The following is a 7,881-nucleotide window of genomic DNA, read 5'->3' as shown; positions in this document are numbered from 1 at the left end:
AGAGAGGGGATAAGGAACAGGGAGCTGTGAGGTGTTGGATATCCGGTGCCAAGGATGCTATTAGAAACCCATGAAGGAAGGCTGGGTGGCCACAGCAAGGACACAGAGCCACAGTGTGTGGTGCAGATAAGGACTAAACAAGTCCTGCATTTTGAAAAACCTGCTGAGTCAAACTTCCACCCAGCAGCTTGGTAGACATTCCCAAAGCAATCTCTTGGACTGAAAAGGGCTGAGGAGCTGTAGGCACTTGGAGAATGGAAGCTTACCTTAGCTGTGACATGTACAGCAACAACAAGCTGAAGAACCTGCCACTGGAAGCTCTAAGGTCAAACAAAGCCAGTGAGATCCCATATCTTGTTCAGGAGCCACATTTCACACAACTGCCTGTTACTTGGAGCCCTGGTGGGTGCTTCAGCCAGTTCCTGCCGTCAGCAGAGGTTTCTTACCACAGACCCACTGCATGGGATTGGCTTGGGTGGAACTGTCCATGCTGCTTTTCTAGCATTAATTCATATCAAGAAATGCATCACATATCACACCAAGTTCCCAGTCTAACCCTTCAGGCCCAACAGCCATAGTTCCTTAGCTTTATTGACTGTACATGTCATTTTTTGTCCATGTGCCTCCTACAAGTAAATGGTTTTGATCTTGCTCTCAGTGTGTACCCTCCGCTTCAGCCCCATGCTTCCATGCTTAGCGTAAGGCATAAATCAGCAAAATTAATTAAGGATTCTTTGAGAGCATTAACACTTCCAAGTCTTTTAATGCCTTCATTTAAACAGTCAAGGATGTGACATGCTTTTTCAAGCCCTCTGAAGCGATGGTGGTGTGTGCATTGTTTATGTGGGTGATGGCAGGCTGCTGCCTTTACGGTTTTACTCAGTCATCAGGCATTTACTGCAGGCCAGAAGCTGTAATGACTAGGAAAGAAATTTACTCTGTTTCAGACAGAGCTATTAAAAGAAAATTCTTGTCAAAGTAATTCTTATCTCATGACAGGATTGCTGAATTACTGCGTATTACGGGAAAGGGAATTGCAAGTGTGTTGGCTCTTCTTCCCATTAGAACTATTGTTTTATTACAATTGTCATAAATGCACACACACTTTTTTATAAAATCTTTGAAAATATTAAATCATCCTGCATTAGATACTGAACATAAGATAATGTTATCAAAATTAAAGAGCAGATTGCTCAGACAGGTTGGCAGGGTGAGAAGTTCCTTTCTTTGGCTGTGTAAGTGCATGTCCCAGACCAAAGCAAGAGTGGAGCACTGAGGAATAACACCTCCATTCCTCTGGGACACCCAGAGAGGTAGTTCTTCCTAGGAGAGACAGCTCAAACTGTTCCTTGCACTGACCCCTCTCCTCATCCCATCCCCATGTCACCAGGGTGCAAATCCATGAGCACAAAGCTGTCTAATGTGGGACTCTGCAGGTCAGTCCCACAAGCTTATCACGGTGAGAGCTCTCTGTCTCCAGTTAAGGATCCTGGATGAAAAGGGATGACAATGCTCAAGGATCTATGCAGCCCCACAGGCAAAAAGTGCCTTCTCATCTCTGGGTCATTTTGTATTTGTCTCCCAGCCCAGTTCCTGCCTCCCACCACCGAACCCCCCGCTTGCCTTCCCTTGCCCCTGCGGCCTCAGTGGACAGGGCAGCCCCATCTGCAGATCTGCAATGCAACAGAGCAGCATAAGAAACCGTTTTCACTTACCTCTGGTTTTAGACCAAAATACTAAATCTAAATGTGCTTCAATTTCTATCTCAAATGTCCAAGGCAATGGTGTGGAAATAATATGTAGCTTTAAAAAGAAATCAGAAGAAATACTTTTCTCAGCCCCTTGCGTATTACAGAACATTAGTCTACTGACACCTTCCTGCAGAAGTTGTGCAGGCTGGGGTTTGGTATCATTCCCAAAGTGTGCCCCAGGTGCTTGGGATTTATCAGAGGAGGGCTGTGGGTCCGTGTCACCGTTCCAGGTGCGTGCAGCAGCACAGCCTGTGCGTGTCCAGGGGTTGCTGACCGTGGAGTCTGCAGCAGCCACGACACTGAAACCTTTTCCTGTTCACCAAGGGCGTCATCATCTCTTCTCCCACCTTTAGTTTCCGTCTCCTACAGCTTCTGCACGATAACAGGATACAAATGTGAAATCAGGAAACTGCCTGATACATGCTGGATGACCAATTAATCACTGGTCCATGTGCCTGTGGTGATGGGCCCTGATAAACAGCAGTGCCACTAACCCTTCCTCTTCCAACTGCTTATGTCTCCTAAAATCCCCTCTCCATGGGCTCACCCTGTCCTCCCCAGCACAGCACCACACTCCAGCAGCAGCCAGCTCAAGGACACAGCCTGGAGCATCTCTCCAGAGGTCCCTCTGCTAGTACGATGGGCCATTCTCTTACTATAATGGGCATTTTTGTCCTAAAGAAACAACCCCCGCTAGATCTATACGTGCAGCTGCTTGTTACTGGCTGGGGCGGGGTCCCCTCCAGCCATGGGAGGCAGGAGCCAGCTGAAGTCAAGTGTGCACCAGCCCCTTGGTTCATGTCTTGATCTGCCTCCTGGGATGAGGACAAGGACCCACCTCGCTACAAAGCCTTTTTACTAACCTGGCCCCTCCTGTAAATGGTGTAGGAACAGGAAACCATTTTCCTCCTCTTTAAAGTTTTGGTGTAACTTGAGAGTCAAGCTTTATGCAGATCGGAACACGTTAGTAATGTCTGGAAAGTAATTATGGCATGTATTATTATTTTAATATTTACCAAGTGCTGACAGAGTAATGTTTTTATTAAATCTTTAGGGAGGGTGAAATACATACCACAAGGCATGGGAGATGAAGATTGTCTTCTGAAATCATTCATTTAAAATTCAGTTTTACAGTCACTTCCCTGTGATCTACTTTTAATCATATATTGGTTTCTTTGCATCTTAAATTATATAAGGTGGCTAATGATTTTAACTTAAAGTTCTTTATGGAAGAATGCAAATAATAGTTCTGCCTAGTCAAGGCACGCTGTGAACTTCTTACTGAAAAACAATTTATCATTATACTGAAGTGCAATGGAACTTTGCTGCAAGCTTGAAATCTTTCTTCTCACTTACTGCAATTGTGCAAGAGCAATATGCCAAGGGTTATCAGAAGATCTCTATTTTTAAAATGGAGACTATGAGATTGAATAACTTTTGGCCTCTGTTTTATTTTTCTCTACAATGAGGAAAATCCACTAATGTAATCTTGCAAAATCAAAGAGCAGAATTTCAATATTCCTCATGTCTGATAGTTTGGATAATCCAATCCAATTCAATCCAGATTTTCAACCGTTTTTTGGGTTTTTTTTCTCAAAGAATATTTATCATAACCAAGCATTAGGGTTAGACTTTTTAATCCCACTTGCTTCCTTTTCAGAGAATGTACAGTCTTCTGTCATCACTTGTCACCTAAGTGAATGCATTTCTTTATGAAAAAGCATTGAGTTTAACTCATTAATTTGCTATCAAAGTGATTGTAAAAATTAGTGAACTTGATTTAGATGCTCCACAAAGATTTGAGTCACAGTGTTGGTGAACCACTGAGGTTGGGTCCTAGAATAAATGTTTGTGATGTATCCAGTCTAGTCTTCACTGTAACATTTGGTAACTCCAGCAGTTGGCCCTTGATTATTTTAATTTAAAACATGTCCACTGACTTGAGAGGGAAATCTATAGCAATATAATTACATGAGTATATGAACTTCAAGACAGCTGAGGGACATAAAATCACTGAGAAGCCCACAGTCTAAAAGAAATGAGTAGCTGATAGGTGGAGTTCCCTGACATCTGGATTTCACTACAGCAAAGCATTGTGGAAACCTGACTGGGTTTCATTTGCTCATATCCCATGGCTTTAGCTAAAACTCTTAGGTTTTATACTTTGTTTTAATTCCCAGGTTATTAATTGCCAATACAGATAAGATGTCTTAATGTGCGTGAGCACTCCTTCCATTGCATTTCATTAGGAAGATATCATTCCTTTTCAGCCACACATCATTAAACATTTCAAAGCATATCCAGAAAGGCAGCTGTATATATGAGACACATTACTACAGGTAATATATTCTGCTGAGCTGCACAGCCCTGCAGATAAAGAGGCAGTGCTGCCCTGGCTGCTGGCACCGGGGTGTTCAGGGCACACGCAGCATCCATCGCTGTTGAACACAAACTCTATTACTTTTTCAACTTCTTTTTATTTGCCTCTCCCCTCCCACCCTTCAGACACCAAGGCTGCATGCCTGCTTTTGCAGGGGAATAGAACAGACTGCAGCCTGAAAGCCAAAATCCACAGTCAATACAAGGATGAATGCTTCACCACCAGACCCCTCATGTAGTTATTTGTGTGAGTGAAGTTCAAAGGCAGCAAGCTACAAAACGCTGCCAACCCCCTCAGTGTGAGAGGATGGGGAACTGAGCCCTTAATCCACGCTGCGCTGTCTGGGCAGCACTCGCATCGACGGATTTCAGCTTGCCATGGAATTGATTAGCGCTGCAGCGCTGCCTCGCTGCCTGTCTGGGTTTGAGCGAGCCCTGTATCTATTATCAACCATTCTTATCCTCAGAGAACCTCTCTCAAAGTTCAGCACAGTCTCTCAAAGTTGCCCACAAGGCAGCATTATTCTAGTCAATACAAATATAATAAAAGCCAGCAGGAGAGCGGGCAGGCTCCTTATGCTGAACGAGAGCTCCTTACACTGAATGAAAGCTCAGGAGAGATGATTTCTTAGAATAAGCAGCAAATACACAACTGCCCTCAGATATAAAAGTCACCCGGCAGTCAGTATCATATTGAAGGTATTTTATTTATTTTTTTCCCAGCACTTGTGCATCTGAGCTTCCTCAGAGACCTTTTCTGCAGCTGTATGTCAGCTTTTACTTAACACCATTATCATGGTAAAGGCAAGAAGTCTCTATTAAGGGACTCCTAGCTGGGCACACATGCTGGCATATTAATTTTTCCAGACACTATAGTACAGCTGCATTAAGCCCCTGAGCTGGCTCAGATATATAAGGTCCTCCACAAGTCATAAAATGCTCTCAGGTGCTTCCACCCTGCGTGGTTCATCCCCACAGGGACCAAGGCTCAGTGGTGCAGAACTGGTCTGGGCAATCACAGCAACAGCTGACTTGGGAACACAAATCTGTGCCCACCTGGAGTGCATGTTCATACAGTCATAGGATATAGAAGGGACAGAGCACAGGGTTATTGGGAATAACTGAGCAAACTGGCTTTTTAAAAAATACTATTCTATGAGGGAAGATAAAGAGAAATTTAGACTTGACTCATTTCTCCCAATCTCCTTTCCTGTGATGGTGAAGTAAGCACTTTGTGCTATTGTGAGCTTTATTAAATGGCTTATCACACACTTAAATGTAATCCTTCAGACAGGAGATGTCTACAAATGCTATTCTTTAAACGTGCTTTGGCTCCTGGTGATTTACTCTTTCTTGGCCATCCCTGCACCTATTTTTCATATTTATCCACTTTAAATTGCATTAGCACCAACACTACACCGGTGTGCAGCTGCTGGCTGTGCCCGTCTGTCCGCCCCAGTCTCCTGAACAGAAATTCCTGCTGGCTGCCTGCAGCAAGGCAGTGGGATTTAAAGGAGGTTTTTCTTGAGCCAGCTACTGTAGCTGGATTAAAGAACTGACATAACTATCACTGCTTATTCTGGCCTGATAGATTTACTGTGGTTCTTCACATTTAGAAGGAGCCTGGTGGGGTGTCTTTGCACATGTCTAGAACTGCAGCTGGTACAGAAACACGGGGTGCTTAAACATGGTGCTCTGGGTATTACCAGTGTTGGCACAGTTCTGGGAGGAATTTTCTCCCCTTTCCAACACACAGTCTATTACAGAACTGTCCTTAACCCCGTGGGCTATTCACCTGCATCTGATGGACTGAACGTCAACTATCTCTGAGTCAGAAAACAGGATTTTGATGGGGAAATTATTTGAATGGGGCTATCAAATCCTGCTCCCTCTGTCTTTAAAAGCTCTCTCCATGTCTGTGTTACTTCCTTTCCATTTGCAAGTACAAAAGAACAGCAACAAGAAATTCTCAAACGAAATGGAAAAGGAATAGCATTGACATGAGACAACACATTAACAACCCAGCCCTGCTCCATGCAGAGCGAGGTCTCCCCTCAGCACACAGCCTGGCCAGGATTAGAGAAAACCCCAGGATTTTCTTTTTTAATCCTAAAAGCTGTTACTTGTGTTTGATAGATAAACAGTTGCTTTTATATACCACTGAATGGTGTAAATGACAGCAATAACACCCCAAGGTGCTGCCAAACAAATTGTGTATTGCAAACAGTGGGTAATGAGGGACCTGGAGAGGAGCTTAATTAACTCTGCCACTATGCAGCAGTTGAGTTTTGTCAGTCCAAGACAGAGCACAGAAAGAAATTCATGTTCCTGAGGGGGCCACAGGATGCTAATAGTGATGGTACAATTCATGTGGCTTTGCACCCTGGGCACCATCACCCACCAGGGAACACAGTGAGAGGCGGGGAAGAGAAGGGACCCATGGAGGAAGCAGCAGTGGAAGGAAAACTGTGATCCTCAGAGAGATCTTGGAGGCAGCCGAGGGAAGAGGAGCTTCCTGGAGAAGTCTGAATGTGGCAGGAGTAGAAGTGGGTTACGTTTCACTCCTGGTTTGATCACACAGGAAGAATTGCTTTGGCCCCAGCATCTGCATGGGCAAAGGCTGTATGGTGTGTGCAGCTCCCAAGGTACCAACCCCTGGCCCCAGGCAACAAGGAGCAAAAGGGGAGACACTGGTTTGGCAGGAGTTTGGGGTACATACCTGAGTGCAGTTTGCTGCTGGCAGCACCCCATAAAGGCAGCACAAATATGCAGTTTTCAATGGGGCTTCATAATTAAGACTGAATATAGAAAAAAATCCCTCAATTCCTCCATGAAGTCAGATAACTCCAAACAAGAAAATTCCTCTCCCTCTCTCCTAGAGCAGCTGCTTCATTTAAGTAATTCAGACACCTCCATTCCTGCTCTGTAGGATGCTAATGGATGGAGATGCTTTGCAGAGGGGCTGAGTCCCAGCCCATGCCGAGTCCCACCTGTGCCAGCTCCCCTGCAGGCACTGACGGTGGGTGACTGCCTGGAGAGGGAGATTTGGGGAGCCCAGAAACCTCCTTGCTCTTCATTTGCTCTTCGTTTCTGTGCATGCTGCTGCAGAGGAAAAAGCCATCAAGCCTTTCAGAGGGAGCAGGGATCGATGCCACACAGATCAAATCAGCAGTTGGGAAACTTTGGGTGAAAGTGTAATACTGTGAGAGCTTCCAGCTCGGTTTCATTCAAGTCCTGATACTGAGGTTTTAGTGCGATGCCAATTTTAGCTTGAATTGTCTGACAGCTCCTCTTTGTGAACAGGAGCAATATTGACAGAATGGTACTTTTTGAAAGAAGAGTGATTTCTTTTTTTCCCCAGAGAAAATACACTCCATATGTAATGGGATGGTGCTGTTTCTTTTCCTTCTGAACTAAGGCTGCTTAAAAAGAAAGTCTGATAGCTGGTTTTCATTACAATCATGGCTTTGAGTTTTCTGGGAAAATAGGTATTAGTTATAGGATCTGAGCTCATGCTATTTTAGGGAGGTTCCCCTTGGAGTTACTGTTCAGGTGCCTTCTCTGGGAAGCTCAATGGAACACGTGCCCTGGGCAGCTCCTGGCTAAATCCCAAGGGTGCCAGGCAAGGAAGGATGAAAATCATTGCATTTTAATGGGGCTCTCATTAATTATACTCTTGAGCTGAAGGGGACCATGGTGTATTAAGTGAAGTCAGTACCATAAAGCAGAATGTGACCTGGAGGGAGAGGAA

At 44.6% G+C, this 7,881-nt stretch overlaps 1 long non-coding RNA gene across 1 annotated transcript; it reads right to left on the bottom strand.

The window, feature by feature from the left end:
* Window positions 1-1,720: 1,720 nt before the first annotated feature.
* On the bottom strand, window positions 1,721-6,938 carry LOC138117288 (uncharacterized). Its single transcript, XR_011154608.1, has 3 exons — window positions 6,850-6,938; window positions 2,615-2,725; window positions 1,721-2,123 (listed from the first exon to the last, which is right to left on the bottom strand). It is a non-coding gene; the product is annotated as an uncharacterized lncRNA (long non-coding RNA).
* Between the last annotated feature and the right edge of the window lie 943 nt (window positions 6,939-7,881).

Source organism: Aphelocoma coerulescens, chromosome 12, assembly GCF_041296385.1.
Source record: "Aphelocoma coerulescens isolate FSJ_1873_10779 chromosome 12, UR_Acoe_1.0, whole genome shotgun sequence".
Taxonomy (NCBI): domain Eukaryota; kingdom Metazoa; phylum Chordata; class Aves; order Passeriformes; family Corvidae; genus Aphelocoma; species Aphelocoma coerulescens.
This window is presented reverse-complemented; position numbering and strand designations above follow the sequence as displayed.